Raw genomic sequence first — 17,157 nt, 5'->3', positions numbered from 1 at the left:
GAGTTCGAGTCTCCGACCGGCCAATGAGGAATTAGAGGAATTTATTTCTGGTGATAGAAATTCAGTTCTCGGTATAATGTGGTTCGGATTCCACAATAAGCTGTATAGGTCCCGTTGCTAGGTAACCAGTTGGTTCTTAGCCACGTAAAATAAGTCTAATCCTTTTGGCCAGCCCTAGGAGAGCTGTTAATCAGCTCAGTGGTCTGGTTAAACTAAGGTATATTTAACTTTCTCTCAGAAAATGCTGAGACTTAAGAGAATTGAAAGTGTTTGCAAAAGGAGATTTTTGAAAGTTCGGAGAAGTAAGGATATAAAGTTGAATTAAATTTAGAAATTTAAGCAGTGTATTTCATTATGGATGGCTCAAGAATAAAGTCAGAAAATACTAAGACTAAAGAGAATTGAAAGTGTATGTAAGAGGAGATTGTTGAAAGTTTGCAAAAGTAGGGATATACTGTAAAGGCGAATTAAATTTAGAAATTTATATAAGCAGTGTATGTCATTATGGATGGTTATTAAAGAATAAAGTCATGGATTCATGTAATTATTTTGGAGTCAATGCAAACGATGATGGTAGAACGAGAGAAAAGACAAGTCTCAGATTAGATACAGCAAGGAAGGGTCTCTGCAAAAGATGTATGTTTATGGAACACAAAGTTGATTGCATGGAGACATTACTGAGCTCATGATTCCTTCATGGCAGTAGTGTTTTAGTTCATTTTGAATTAGAGATGACTTATTTGCTTAGGATATGTGGAGTAAGAAAGGGCGAAGGGTGTGAAATATAGCGATAGAATAATGCCGTACAAAAGTTAGTAAATATGAAAATATTGAACAGGGTCTTGAGGCTGTCATGCTTCATTTACACATACAGACTCAGTGACCGGAATTGTTTTCTTCAGCGAATGTCAATCAGCTCTGGTCAACCTTTGCCGACCAGTAATCTCATTACAAGACATTATTCCCCAAGGCAGTTATGAAACCTTCATTGGGGCTGGACGTTCTACAGATGTTCTCTATTAGTGCATCTTCATCAACTCGAGTTCTCCGTTGATACAGCTGTGTGCTTTGCATCTGGCTGTTAATCGAGTTTTGAGTCGCAGCCGGGGTTACAGAGGAAGAGAGAAAAGTGCTACAAGTGATCAGTGCTCTGTCAAAATATACGGTACAATATCATAACATAGCGGGAAAGAGGAAGGCCTCGATGAGGTAAATCATTCTGAAAAAAAAGGGAGCATATGAATGTTAGTGATAAGAGTAATGATAGGAATATTTCGTTTCTCACGGCTATTCCTCGATTATTAATATAGGTAGCTGTGCTGGGACTTGATAACTTGAGATATTGTTCGGTCATGTGAAGCCCTTCAAAGGTCATTCTAACCAGCTTTACATACCGTGCACACGTCTCAAGACACTCTCTCTCTCTCTCTCTCTCTCTCTCTCTCTCTCTCTCTCTCTCTCTCTCTCTCTCTCTCAAACACAAAGTCGTCGTTCTCGCTTGCTTTGACATATTTAAGTTGTGCCTTTTATTTTCCGGGGGTTGTCCTGAAGACTTTATCTTAGAGGCTGTGATGTTTCTTATATGTGTATGTAGGCTAACTTTACTCACGGGACAGGCATGTCCATTAACATCTTGATGTCAAGATTTATACGTGACGTTATTATTTCGTAATGCAGTAAATATAGAGGCAATGAACTGGAATGAGTGATGGAATATACCCACGAAAGGTGGGAGAAATGAAGAGTTCGAGTCTCGCAAGTCTCGTGCATTGTTGTAGGAGAAAGGCAGGTGGTAATGATGACTAACGAGATGATGTCTTTGGCGTGAGATATGAGCTCATTACTTTCCTCACATTTCTTGGCTGGACCCTTCCCCCCCTCCCCCCTTTTTTATTCTCTTAAATCCTTTATCTGCGGCGGGGGGGACTCATTTCCATCTTCCATTAATTTTTATGGCTTTTATATCATTGCAAATTAAACAAGTAAAAGATGCGACGAAGTTTCTTCGCTGCAGTCGAGTTTCTGTACAGAGTATAATGCTGTATGAAACTCTCAGCCACGGCCCGGTGATGGCCTGCGTTGTTGGCACCTAAAGCGCTGCCAGACGCACGATCATGGCTAATTTTAACATTGAATAAAATAAAAACTGCTGAGGCTAGAGGGCCGCATTTTGTTAAGTTTGATGATTGAAGGGTGGATGATCAACATAACAATTTGCAGCCCTCTAGCCTTAGTAGCTTTTAAGATCAGAGGGCGGCCAGAAAAAGTGCTGACGGACAGACAACAGTTGTGTGAATAGTTTTCTTTTACAGAAAACTAAAAGATGGTTCAAACAGAACAGAAAGTATCAAAGCAACGTTTGTAATAAGTTTCAGTCAGAGTGCGTGCGTGCTGTATGGCAGCTCTCCACGTAAAAACAAATCTTTCTCAACAAAGAATCGAGGAGGATGTGGTTAAGAATATGCATTGTCGGGTGTCTCTTTGTTTGAATAGAAAAAAAAAAGTGTGTGTTTTCCACCCATTGACGTCAGGAATATCTTAAAAGAAAAGTTGTAATTGTATCATGTCCTTCAAGTGCTTCTTTAGTATAAATGTGTCAGCAGAAAACTACACAGCCGGACCAAAGACGTTTAGTACCACCGACAGACACTGACTGCTTTATCTTGCTGGTGCACTGATACCTGTTGGTTGGTGATTTCTCTCTCTCTCTCTCTCTCTCTCTCTCTCTCTCTCAGAAAGATAAGACTAGTTATTAGTTCTTTGTTCGAATACCAAAGAAATTTTTAAACATATGAAGGTTTTATGCATTTATTATGCGTTAGTTTTTGAGTTCACTAAAAGAACAATTGTTTATTCTTGCTTGCTTTTAATGTTCGTATTGCTAAATTTCGTTAGTTTATTGTGAATTGAGCTCAGGCGAATTGTTATTAGAAAAATGTTTGATATAATTCCACAAACTCGACACTGACAGTATGTGCCATTTCGTTTTGCTTCTTGGTAAAGGAGGGATTAGGGCTGTCGCTACCGTGGATACTTTGGGTGTGTGTGTGGTGGAGTCAGTGAATAAAAAAAAATTTTCAAGTCAGTCCTTTAAGATATAGACATTTCATCAAACATTTTAGAGGCGACAGCTTTAGATCTTCTTTGTCTAAAGTTGTCAGTTGTTAAGAAATCAAAATTATTTTCTGCCTTGTGTCCCCACCACTATTTGATTCCACGTGGGTTTCTATGCAGTTGATGGATGATTGCATATTGATATTTTTTTTTATTTTTATTTTTATTCAAAGTTGTCACATTTCCGCAGCTCTGATTTTCATAGCTTTACAGTTTTGGGGTTCAGAATGCAAACCCGAAATCGATATGTAGTGTTTCGCAAGTCGACTTACAAGGTGCGCTTAAGTTTATTTATTTGTTTTTTGCTGGGCAGTTGTGATATTGGCGTCGCTTTGGAAATTTCCTTCAGCCCATCCAAACCCTCACCTCCGCTGCATGGCTCTTTCTTGCTGGCGATTATATAACAGTATCTTCGAATGTTTAAGCTCATCGTAACAAGGACCGAAACAGTACTTGTAGAAGAGGAGCATAAAGTCCACTTTAGGGGCGGAAATGGAGGGGATCGAGAAAGGAGATAAGGGCGGCATCATCGGTCAAAAAAAAAAAAGGGAATTTGACTTAATCCTTTCGTGGAGGGAGACTGATCTATTTGTTTCTGCATAGTGGCGTGATATCAATGATGGTTATGGAAGTCCGTAGAGCCGAGACAAAGAAGAGGTATTCAAAATATGAAATGACACATCTATTCAAAGCAGCAAGAAATGAGGCCGCTATGAGGTTTTAATGGGATATAAATGAAGCGAAGGCATTTCATCATTTCACTTCATGATTTAGAAGCAGACTTATCAATTTGAACCGTGTGATGAATGCTCTGGGAGACAAGGTTGCAGTCGTCAACGTGTGGAATTCTCCGTAGGCGGTTAGTACCGTCAGTGCACCTCATGCGGTGCAGTGTAGGCCTTACTTAAAGTTCTTTGCAGCGTCCCTTCGGCCTCAAGCTGCAACCCCTTTCATTCTTTAACTGTACCTCCTTTCACAGTCTTTCTCGAACTGTTGTTTCAAAGTACAACTACGAGGTTTTCCTCCTGTTACACCTTACAATCCTTTTACTGTCAAATTCAGTTTCAGTGCTGAAAGACCTCATAGGTCCCAGTGCTTGGCCTCTGGCCTAAATTCTACATTCATTTCAATGCATGGTGTTGACGAGGATTGAACCTGAAGGTGTCGTGTTTCCAATAAGTTTCATCGTCGCCGGGCTAGTTTTTAGTTGATGAGGTCTAGTCGAATCTGAATTCGGTTAGCGTGCAAATGCGCGTGCGCACTGAGTACTTTCAGAAAGGTTCCACTTTCCCTGTGTTGTGAGTTGTCTTGCTCAATCCTGGTCTTCTGGTGGTTGAATGTGGAGATATCAGTCCTGCTGTTAGAATTGAAAACGGAATACTTGACGGCTTGATTTATTTATTTTTTGTATTCCCGTATGAGACCCTCAACAATCGACTTGCAAAAGAATGCGTAATTCACTGATGAGGTCATCTGAGATCATAAATTTTTAGCAAACGCACCTAAATCATTGATTTTATATCAGCATTGTGGGGATCGAACACGGGTTACTCGGCTGTGAGCCGAGAAACAAACCGAATCGTAGTAACTTGCGTGTGTTTATTCTTTAAATGATTCGACCAAGTTTGCCTTATTCTTGTAACGGTGCGTTAATCCATTTGGAGCCTAAAGACAGAATTCTTCAAAATATAACTTATACAACTACGTGAAACTATTAATTCACTTTAATTTTTTCTATTGGTTTTAATTTGGGGAGGAAAAAATAAAGGGAGGAAGTCGTGCACGAAATGAGTGAAGTGAATCTTACTGTCAGGTGTGGAGGCAGGTTGTGCGGGGGGGAGGTTGTGGAGGGGACGGGGTGGGGGGTGGTTGACCCTGAACTGGGAATGTATGTATGTTAATGAGGCTAAACGGAACGACTGTTTTCCTGACTTTTGTTTTATTCCGAGAACGTTAATTTCTCTCTACGGGTAAATTTATCTCTCTCTCTCTCTCTCTCTCTCTCTCTCTCTCTCTCTCTCTCTCTCTCTCTCTGTGCATATTTATTTCATGATATAACTGATAGGGATAATATCCAAATCCGCACAGGTGAAGGCCTCGACGAGGTAATCCCCCAACTTTGAAGGGGTGGAACCTCTCTCTCTCTCTCTCTCTCTCTCTCTCTCTCGTGCATGTTTATTTCATGATATAGCTGTTAGGGATAATATCCAAATCCTCACAGGGAAAGTCTCCACGAGGTAATCCCCAACTTTGAAGGGGTGGAACCAATTCTCTCTCTCTCTCTCTCTCTCTCTCTCTCTCTCTCTCTCTCTTCTCTCTCTCTGTGTATGTGTGTGTTTGTGTGTGTGAATTGCCTTATTAGGAAGCGCGTAAGATTTTATATGCATTAAAAGCTTTTCATTTGACAGAGATGAGAGGGTTCTATTCCCGTCTTTGGAATGAAAACTCATTTTTTCAATCATTTTTCCACAGTATAGGCACTCATGCTACTAATGTTATTGCGAGCGTCATCTTTTTTCTATCAGTAATTTTTCTTTTTGCTGCGGTCTCCTTATTTTGAAGGAAATATTCCGAAAAATCATTTGCATAGACTTAAAAAATAATAAATACTAAAATCCCTTTCTCTTGAAGCCCAATGAATAAGGTTCAAGTTTTACTGCCTGCTTGCAGGCAACACCAAATTGCTCTGTAAGCAGTCCTGTTCTTTCAGTTGACTGAAAATATTAGTGTTGCTGAAACGAAGTGGCAGTCGAAACCATCCGCCTTTACAGGGATTGTTTATGGGCTTTATTATACTAATAAAAAGCTGTGTGTCAACACTGGACAGTTTCACTCCGTAAATTGATTGTTCGGACAGTTTGGTTATTAGGAGTAGTCCGTATTTACATAAGACTACTACTCTTAATAATTATGATAATAATATAATCATAGGCAGTTCAAGCTGTAGCATGTTACACACACATGCAAAAGGCAGATATAGTGGAGACGACACGTAAAGCATAGAGCAAATAGTTTAGGCAATAATAATAAGAGTAATTGCTATGGCGTCAACACCAGCATAGAATCCATGGTAGCCAAGAGTTTTCAGGCGCAAGGTTAAGTGAGAGGTCTCGAATATCAAACCACCTCTGGCCGTGCCAACCTTATCCCCCGAACCCCAACCCCTCCCAAGATTTCTTATTTTTCCAAGGGTGTTCAGTTTCCTTTGGGTTTATACAAGTAACTTCTGTACGTATACCCGCAGCACAGACATTTGGAGGTGTTAGTATAATAGGTTCGTTTATACCAACACTTTGTCGCCAGTTTTGGACGTGCAGGAATCATGGTCTTTTGTGGATTCATTTTTAGTTTTCTGTAAAAGAAAACTTTTGAGAGGACTATTTGTCTGTCCGCCCTCGGATCTTAAAAACTAGTGAGGCTAGAGGGCTGCAAATTGGTATGGTGATCTTTCACCTTCCAATCATCAAACATACCAAATTGCAGCTTCTAACTCACTAGTTTTATATTGTTTAAGGTTGTGTTAGCCATGATCGTGCGTCTGGCAAGGCTATAGGTGCCAACAACACAGGCCACCACCGGGCCGTGGCTGAAAGTTTCATATAGCATTATACGCTCTACAGAAGACTCGATTGCGCAGAAGAAACTTCGGCACACATTTTACTCGTTTTGTATAGCTGACAAAGGTTTCACGTAACTGAGTATTTCTGAGAGGTCTTCATGATGTTTTTTTCTTAAAACTCGAACATGCAATTAAGTACAAACCGTGAGAATTATGTCCATGGTTTTATACGGAAGAATTTTTTATACCTTTATACTCAGAAGGTAAAGCAACTTTGATTATCAAGCAATACCCTTCCGGCCTTTCCAAGAGCCTGTATGACTGTGGAATACTGTGTTACAAAAACTTAAACATCGTGGGCTGAAAGATACGCAACAATCATCAGTATTTCGGTGGTCATGAACAAACCCCTTAAACAGTAACAACGGCAGCGTGACGTAGTGACGTCATCAAGCAAACAACAGTAATGGTTATGACAAGTCTTGCTTGGGAGTACTTGTTTGTAAGTGCACTCGTACGTTGGTTGGGAGTGGCAGTGTTGTCTGTTAATTTTGACAAGCAATAAAGGCCTTCTAATGTAATTCGTAATGTTGTCAGTTGGTGAAGCAGCGAATCGAACAGGACGAGGACCACATGCTGTATGTTTGCTTTGTCTAATTAATAGTGCGGTTACGGCGTCGAAATATGGTCGATGTTTTTGCAGGTGGAGGGCACACGAAACGACCCAGTCATTTGTGTATGTGCGCGCGTTTCCGAGTACGACACATTTTATGATGAAGGTGGAATAAAGAGGTATTTTATCGCTGTTAACGAAAATTTAAATAGCTGTCTGCAATTTGAAAGAATTTACCCCAGAAAAATGGTCTTTCAAGAGAAGTACATCAAGCCGTGGGAATAAGGTTTATTGTAAAGGGGGAGGGTTGGGGGAAGGATGTAGGGTTGTTATGGGGGGTAGAGACCATGGTGTGGTGTATGGTGTCATGATATGAAATTCCGGCAGCGGTGTTGTCCGTGACTGTAACAAATGATGGAGTGGGAGGGTGCTGGGGAGATGTGGCCCTTTGCCTGCGCCAAGTTTGTGAGGGGGAAGAGAAGCAGGGGGCGCTATGAAAAGCAACTGTTGGGACGTGGCGTCGGCAGTTATTTACAGAATGTACATTTGGGAATAAAACTTGAAATTTACCTTTGTTTTGCAGATGGGGAGAAATTTATTTGATCTTCGATTTTGATTGCTTTTTGCTTCAGGGTCTGCATGAGTATCGAGAATTGGGAAGAAAGGCGTATGTGTGAAAGTCGTAGAGAGACTGTGTATTTTTTGTATTCATTAGACGCTGGCGTTAATGATTTCTTTTTATTTTTGTATATCCATAAATTTCGTTTATTAAAGGCATGCAACTGCAAGTTGTTTTAAATCATTAGTTTCATTAGGTCTCTTGTTTGCGTATTCATGAAAATTGAAAGACTCATCAATGCAAAATTCAAGTTTCATACTTTCTTATACTGTATAAACCATAACTGACGTTCTCTGTAACATGCCAGTTTTTAATCAAATAGTTTTTGTGTTTATATTGCTCAAGTCAAGTGTTTTAAGGGCAGGAAAATATCATGCTAGTGAATAAACGTTAAGACTAATGATGATCTTCCCTTGTTTAGAAGGCAGCTTTCAACATTCAAATGAAAGACAAAAGACTCTCTTTTGTAGGAGTGACCGGGATTATCCCAGCAGTTGGTGTGATGTGAAAATCACCAGCTGAGATGATCCAGCAAGCAGATCATTTCATTTCCAAGAAGAGAGAAGAACTCATCTCGCCTGCCGATGCTCTCAAGAAAACGATCTGCAGAAGCTGAAATCATTCAGCAAAAATTAAAAAAAGACGTCATATCGTAGGAGTCACGGAAATGCTACCGGCCATTTGATGCCATCGTGCAAAGTGATCTTCAGTCGAAATCTTTCAGCAATCAAAAAGGGTGGCATCATGAGTATTCCGTGTAGTTGGTATCTTTATACAGGCGATCTTCAGAACCTGGAATCATTCAGCAAAAAAAAAAAAAGTTTTTCATTCCCGAGACGTGACAGGGATTCTCCAAGTTAGTTGGTGCCTTCTTGCGAAGTGATCCTCAGCAGTTGAAATGATTTGAGGTTACAGAAAGAGAATGGCAATGGATGGAATCAATCAGCAAAAAAAAAAAAAATCTTCATTCCCTAGACTTGACAGGGATTCTCCAAGGTGCCTTCTTGCGAAGTTATCTTCAACAGTTGAAATGATTTGAGGTTACAGAAAGAGAATGGCAATGGGTGGAATCAATCAGCAAAAAAAAAAAAAAAAAAAAAAAAATCTTTCATTCCTAGACTTGACAGGATTCTCAAGTGCAACTTCTTCTGTGATCTTCAACAGTTGAAATGATTTGAGATACAGAAAGAGAAGGGCAGTGGATCTCGATTTAAAAAAAAATATATATATGCTGGGAGCTAGTGCCTTGACGTAAAGACGTCTAGGTGTTGCTTGTGTGCTGGTGATGAGGCAGAGAGGCAAGATCGGAGGCAGATGCTCTTGAATAGTGCTTGTATACAATTAGAAGTCATTCCGCTGGACCTTCGGCCATAAACTGTTACGTACGGAACGCATTACTCCTCCTTGCCGTCTCTCGCTGTAATCATTAACAAATAACAATACGGCATGATGATACGCTGATGGCTGCACTTCTCTCTCTCTCTCTCTCTCTCTCTCTCTCTCTCTCTCTCTCTCTCTCTCTCTCTCTCTCTCGGTATTTCCTTGTATTGTTTTGTTAATCTGCGTAGTTTGCCATTTTGTGGTATGGTTGGAGAAAAGAGTTTTTGAATTCCCTGAGTGTATGTCAGAAATTGTTAGATACTCATTTAAACCGCCCCCTTTCCTCTCTCTCCACAAATACACACACACAAACACACACACATATATATGTGTGTGTTTGTTTGTTTGTGTTTGTGCATGGAAGTATGTAAGCGCAGGCGCAAGATTAATATCTCTTGTGTACATAACGAGAATGACAATCTAAATAAAACAAAGGGAGAAGAAGGCTTAATATGGCAGGTCGTATAAGAGAGAGAGAGAGAGAGAGAGAGAGAGAGAGAGAGAGAGAGAGAGAGAGAGGAGAGAGAGAGGGGAGAAAGGGAACCATATCTTAGTTTAACCAGACCACTGAGCTGATTAACAGCTCTCCTAGGGCTGGCCTGAAGGATTAGACTTATTTTTACGTAGGGGAACCAATTAGTACAGCAACGGGACTACAACTGATTGTGGAATAAACATTATAGCAAGAAATGAATTTCTATCACCAGAACAAATTCCTCTTGTTCTTCACTGGCCGGTCAGATTGAAATCGCGACCAACAGAGTGGTAGCTGAGAACGGAACCCATTTACCCAGCGAGGAACTAGAGAGAGAGAGAGAGGAGGGGATGGGAACCAGATAAAGGTAATGAGAGGCCCTCAGCAATTTCCCCCAAAGCAGGAGGGATGGGGGAGGGAGGGAGGTGGGTTGCAGGTACAGGAAAGAGGACATGAATGCGATAAACAGCAGAAGCAATAATGGCCGTAATGTGGAGGCCACACGAAAGTTAAAATGGCAGAAGGTAAGCATTTGGATTATAATAACACATTGAAGGGGAACAGACCAAAGCTATATAAAGGATAATGACGGCAAGGTGTCTCTAGCGCTAGACCAGGCGCGGCTCTCAATCAAAATATTTTTTTATGAAAACGCGAAATGCTAAAAAATGACAACTTGAAATGGTTATGTTACTTTTCTGATGGGAAAGTGCTTGTGAAAGCTTGATTTTTCGAACTATTCCTACATATATAACCATATTTATCGGTGTCTGCTGAACTGATGATGATGATGATGATGATGAGAGAGAGAGAGAGAGAGAGAGAGAGGGGGTGGGGAGCATTTTCATGTCATAATAAGGAAACCAAGCCTAGGAATAACGGTGGCCATTCCTGAAGGAGACATGCAGCAGCAGCAGGTCTGGTTGTAAAGAAAGAAAGGATTGGGAGGAGAGAATGGGCCATTAAGCGACTCCTCGAACAAGGGAAATGGTGCAGGACGGTGGAAAAGGGGAAGAGGGAAGGTCGGAGGAATGAGAGATATACGGGAGGTGGGGGAGGGGAGCCACGACCCCATTCGAATTAGAAAGGGGGGGAAATAAAAAGATCCGACTGCGTTGATGACTAGCAGGGCCGGACTGGCTGACGGAGGGAGGGAGGGAGGGAGGTTGAGCAGCGGAAAGGGACACAGGGCGAGATGGTCTTGCGGTTAACGTTGCAGAGACTCAGGCAGTAATTATCTCAGCCTTGGGTGAAATTATCCTACCTTGCCTCCATTTTTATTGATACCAAATTGCAGGGTGAACTCGAGTACCCAGAGATGTTGAGAACCTGACCTCATACCCCGCTCCGACAACCCCTTACTTGATATATCTCTTGCAACCAAATTGAGCCCTTAGCTTCCATGATTTTTACTTCTCCATTATATCGCAAGTTTAAATTTGTGTTTATGCAAATGTAAAAAAAAAAAAAAAGTGTCCTTTACTGAAAAGTAAAAATCATTATTAGTGATTTAACTCCAAGAGGGAGGCGTTGCGACATTAAGAAAAAGAAATGCATAGAATATCTGTACTTCAAGCGACTGAGGACTTTTCACTATTTTATCATGATCTTTCTGTAAGTCCATAGGGGCCCCATTTAGATTTATCCCTTCTTTCTCAAAATTGTTTATAGCAAACGTTTGATCCACACATCCTCCTTGTCTTATCCACACTGCTATTCCCCAAAAATTCCTTCTATGTCGTTTTTTGTTGATCAAAATCATATCTTACACCTTCCAAAGTATGTTATTTTTATCTCTCTCTCTCTCTCTCTCTCTCTCTCTCTCTTGATGTTCTCTCTCTCTCTCTCTCTCTCTCTCTCTCTCCGTCCATATATATATATATATATATATATATATATATATATATATATATATATATATATATATATATATATATATATATATATATATATATATATATATATATATATAAACGTATGTATATGTATATTTTATCATACAACTCTTCCACTAGGGAGGGTGTGCGCCATAATAGTACAGTCTTCTGCTTTCCCAGCAAAATGAGGTTACTACCCAAAACCACTTTTTCTTGACCCCATGCCCTGGTACATATTTAGAGCCGGGTGGAATGGTGGGCGGCAGCCTGGGAGCAATCCACCGACTTATCAAAGGAAGCTGAGTGCTGCACCACATGGTGTCAGTATATGTGTGTGTGTGTACATGTGTATATATATATATATATATATATATATATATATATATATATATATATATATATATATATATATATATATATATATATATATATATATAATATATGCACGAACATACACGCTTTCTTTCGAGGTCTATGAGAAATTAATCAGCGAATCTGTAGGACGTTTATCGCTAATTACTCTACTTTTAAATAATATTCGTTCATATAAAAAGCAAATAAAGCTAGCTCATATTTGGTGTCTCATATATAATACTTCTTTGTAAAGTTAGTTTAACCAAAGATATTATATATATAAAACCATTGTCCTGATGATTTTCACGTCTTAGTTATATCAAACGCCTTTAAACTGCGTCGAATTTCATAACTGGATGCTGTCGTCTGTCCCAGGTAGCGGATGAACAGTAGTGTGAAAGTTGAGAAATAGGACCACCCACTTAGATAAAAGTGTGTCGAGAGGATACCCAGTCTCAAGAAATGACCAGGTCAAAGATTTTGGAACGATTATCTCTGAGACGGAATCATAAAGAATCGTTCAAAACTTTGCGCTTGAAACCGGGGAACATTTTCCTGAAAGTGATACCGGTGTCATTTGTGTACTGGTGGTCATTCTTGTGACTGATTATTATTATTATTATTATTATTATTATTATTATTATTATTATTTATTATTATTATTATTCCAGCAGGTGAAACCTATTCACATGGAACAATCACATCAAAGGGGCCACCGACTTGAAATTCAAGCTTCCCAAGAATGTTGGTTTCAACCTCCCACCGCAGACCCCACACTGCAGCAGCAACTGACCATGATACAGAGCCAGTGATTTTTCATCTCCCTTTATCTTTTGTCTTTCCATCCGACAAACGATCGAATCGAATATGATGTGATTACTCAAAAAAGAACTGGTATGCTGGTATGCCCTAGAGTGCCAGACTCAAGTCTAAGAAATTAATGTAGTGTCTAATGTAGGCGTGATTGCTGGATGATACTGAATACATCAGGGAAGTTGTGTTTCCAAATTTAATACCTCTCTCTCTCTCTCTCTCTCTCTCTCTCTCTCTCTCTCTCTCTCTCTCTCTCTCTCTCTCTCTCTCTCCCTGAGGATTTTGAAAGGAAAGGAATATTTACCTAAAGACAGATTCATTGGTATTTTCTCAAAGTTGATATTCTTTTTACTGTTTTCATTCACTATTTTAATCGAGTGTTATCATCAATTATGTAGTAGGGTACCGACCATTTTCATTTTGAAATTCCGTCAGTTGTATACACCCACATCAAAGAGTCACGCAATTAGACAGATTTATGTACGCCTTCACGAGTGCATAAATGCTTCCTAATTCGTAACCTTTCCCTGTTTAAATGCAGGTGAGTTTGATTAAGGATATAATTTTTTGACATTTCATCCTCTTGGCGTTGAATTCGACGAGGGCACAAGGCAGTTTTCCCATCTTCGGGACGCTGGGCAAGATAATCACAAGGGGCGCCGGTTGTCTCTTTAGCTAAAGAGGGCGCCGACTTCACATTTGTATGATTATGTGTTTCTTTATAACTCCGACATGATTAATTTTACATCGGGTGTCGACGGCGCTTGTGGGCGTCACGCGATTTTTAACGTTAAGTCTCGCCGTTCTAAGGCTCAGACTCGCTTGGCGTCCGCTGTCATTCTCGGCCCGTCTGCCAGTCCCCACTTTGCATAAAGACAAATTCCGGCAGACGATCTTCCAAGAGCTGCCCCAACTTTCGATTGGCCATCTTGAGAGAGAGAGAGAGAGAGAGAGAGAGAGAGAGATGGGGAGTTGATTTTGTCTGTCGTTTATTCCATTTGTTTATTATTAAGCTTTCAAGTCTTAATGTTTTCTAGTCATACTTCTCGTAAGGGGTTAGTGCCGTCAGTGCACCTCGTGCAGTGCACCGTAGGGATTACTTTAGGTTCTTTGCAGCGTCCCCTCGGCAGCTAGCTGCACCCCCTTTACATTCCTTTTACTGTACCTCCCTTCATATTCTCTTTCTTCCACCTTCCTTTTCACCCTCTCCTAACACTTGATTCATAGTACAACTGCGATGTTTTCCTCCTGTTACACCTTTCAGACCTTTTTACTGTCAATTTCCATTTCAGCGCTGAATGACCTCATAGGTCCCAGCGCTTGGCTTTGGCCTAAATCTTATATTCTATTCTAGTCATACTTACGATTAACTGACATAAAAAAAGACACACAAATAGTTGTCTTTGTTTATCGTTTTACGCTGACCTGTCTCGCTCGTTTTCTGAAGATTGTAGGTAAACAGCCCACCGCATTTGCTGTTTGGAAATCTCGCTTTGTTAAGCGAAAAGTTGTTTTTTGTCGCCTACGAAGCTTCAGTATTCTTGACCAGCGTTTTTGTCTCGTTGTTGCTTGAGACTCACTTGAATTTATTCCTTTTCCTTAAAACAGTCATCTGGATGGCATGAATCTTTGTAGTAATTTGCTGATATACCGTATACATAAGTGCTTCACCCACTCCTCCAGTCTCTCTCTCTCTCTCTCTCTCTCTCTCTCTCTCTCTCTCTCTCTCTCTCTCAGAGAGGTGTATGTATGTGTGTGCCTCTTTTGTTGCATTGGTATGCGCCCTTGTAAAAGGTTGAAGGGTGTAGATGTGATTGATAATCGAGTGTAGCCGGTATCATGTCTTATATTCTTCATAAATTAAGATGGACAAGACGAGGGGGGGGAGAGACACGAGGGTGGTCGGGCAGATTCCCCGTCGCCGGGCAAGGCAATCTCTCCCCTTTTCACACCTGGTCATTGGTGTCACTTCCCCGTCTGCCGGCCTCGGAGCAGACTGGGTCGTCATGTCTTCGTCTCTCTGCCCTGGGGACCGTGGGTCCATATTCGGTTGCCCCGTGAAGCTTCCCGGGGCGATGAATTCGCAGGGGGCAGCAGGCCATGCAATGTGGCCCGCGGGGCGCCCGCCCAGGGGTTCTGCCCGTCCCGTCACGCTTCTTCGTGGGGTTACGTCTATATCGCTTCTCCATTAAATACCGAGACATTGTGTAAATGATTGAGAATGATTGATACTATGGGAGATCTATAGCTCTACTACCAACTCTTTAGCAGAGGCTGAGGCGCGCTTGGAGATTCTTTGCGCGCATACACAAAGCTTGTGTTTGTATACATTGTGTGTGTGTGAGAGAGAGAGAGAGAGAGAGAGAGAGATATGAATGGCTACACCCAGATGAAGTGTGGATTACCACATCGGTGCCATTTCGTGGCTTTTTTCTTTTTTTATAGGTTGTAATTTGATGGCATATATCTTGACAAAGTGCTTGTCATGTATGTTATTTTACTTCTCGCCCTCTCCCCAACTGCGACCCACAATAATCTAATAACCCGGTACATAACTTACTGTAGGAGAGAGAGAGAGAGAGAGAGAGAGAGAGAGAGAGAGAGAGAGAGAGAGAGAGAGAGAGATTGGGATGAACGCATGCTGCGTTATCTCATGATTCATAAATCTTCTGACTGGTTTGTCCCCGAGAAGTGATTGCGTGCCAATTGAAGGGGCTTTAAGAGAGTTCACCTTTTCATTGATTAATTGTCGTACGTACTTCCTTTTGGAACAAAGGCATTGCTGATAACCCCAGTACTGGTGGAGAGCAATGTGCGTCATTGTGTATAGTTTTTGTAATCGTATAAATCGCTGCCCGTCACTTAATCTTTACGTAGGATTCGCGTTGAATCTCAGACTGGCCAGGAATTGTGTGAGAATAGTTTCCTTGAAAACCCAATGTGCCACTGTAAACCTTAGCAGTGAATTAAGCACTCTGGTAGTTAGGAAGCTGCTGTGGGTTCCTGTTGAGAGAGAGAGAGAGAGAGAGAGAGGGGTAAAAACTCGTGAATGATGAGCGATTTCATAACGTACACCATCATACAAATATAATAAGCTTGATCTCTCTCTCTCTCTCTCTCTCTCTCTCTCTCTCTCTCTCTCTCCCCTCCCCTCCCCCTCTCTCTCTCTCCACTGGTAGAAATTTTTTGTCTTATTTCTCTACCTTGGTAAATAAATCCAGAGTTGGGTTTTGTATCCCTGCTGGAATTATAAGGGCCGTAGATATCCTGTTCTTAGTGAGGACATACGCTATTCTGTTGTTCGTTGTTTTCTCTGTGACTAAGCAAAGGTCGTACCTTACGTCGCATCCCAGTACCTGTACCTCTTAACTCGCCTTTACCTGGATTTTTGTTGAGATAGCCTTTGTATATTCTAATAAAGAACGGCAATCATCCTGTATTAGGTTACTCCAGGTCGCCATCAGAAGACCTATCCGTAACACGTGTGTGTTTTTCTGAACTGTACTGAAGATGGATGAAGAACGAAAAACAAACGTGCAATATAGCCTATACGCGTTCCACTGAATCTATTTCACACAGACAGTCCAAAAGAAAAACAAAAGTGCATCATATACGCGTCCCAGTAAATCTATTTCATACATTCATTCCAGAGCATGGTAGAGTGTGAACTTCCTTTCCGCCATTCGTCTCGAGATAAGTAATCAGATATTAGTCCAAGTCAAAATTCTTGATTGGAAAGGCGTCGGCTGATATTACCATATAGCCTGTGTATCGGTCATAGGCTGCCAGAAGGCTGGGAGGGGGTCGTCACACTAACACCTCATCCCTTTTCTTCCCCGTGCTGGAGGGCCCTTTTTATTCGTTGTAGTTGTTGCGCGAGGAGGAGGGATTTCGCCTCTCCTTCGCCTTTGGTTCCATCGTCTTTTCTCTGCTGCATTTCCTCTCTGGTATGAAATACGGTGGCAGCGTATCTGGTCGTGGTTGACGTGAAGCGTTCATGTTTGTTTACTGGGCATGATAATACGATGATCAAAATTTCAAATGTATTTTGATTCGTTACGGACGTCATTGAAAGGATCGATTAACTTCGATTTTGGTCAAAAGTTGATCGAGTTGGTTTTGTTTTATGTTGTAAGGTGGAGAGGGAAAGTTGTCACATGAGCGGCGAGAACGATTTTCTCTGGGTGGGTAGAGCTCTCGGGTAGCACGCTGTTGGCCCAGCGTTCGACTCTCCGACCGGCCAGTGAAGAATTAGAGGAATATATTTCTGGTGATAGAAATTCATTTCTCGTTATAATGTGGTTGGGATTCCGTTAACAGTTGTAGGTCCCGTTGCTAGGTAACCAGCTGGTT

At 41.1% G+C, this 17,157-nt stretch overlaps 1 protein-coding gene across 9 annotated transcripts in view; it reads left to right on the top strand.

Moving 5' to 3' along the window:
* The window catches only part of LOC136832206 (AT-rich interactive domain-containing protein 3C-like), a 383,925-nt gene that overhangs the window by 261,654 nt on the left and 105,114 nt on the right, over nt 1-17,157 (top strand). The gene's annotated exons all lie outside the window — the stretch shown is intronic.

The sequence above is a fragment of the Macrobrachium rosenbergii genome, chromosome 49 (assembly GCF_040412425.1).
Source record: "Macrobrachium rosenbergii isolate ZJJX-2024 chromosome 49, ASM4041242v1, whole genome shotgun sequence".
Classification (NCBI taxonomy): Eukaryota; Metazoa; Arthropoda; class Malacostraca; order Decapoda; family Palaemonidae; genus Macrobrachium; species Macrobrachium rosenbergii.
The sequence above is the reverse complement of the archived record's forward strand: the minus strand, read 5'-3'. Positions and strand labels throughout refer to the sequence as shown.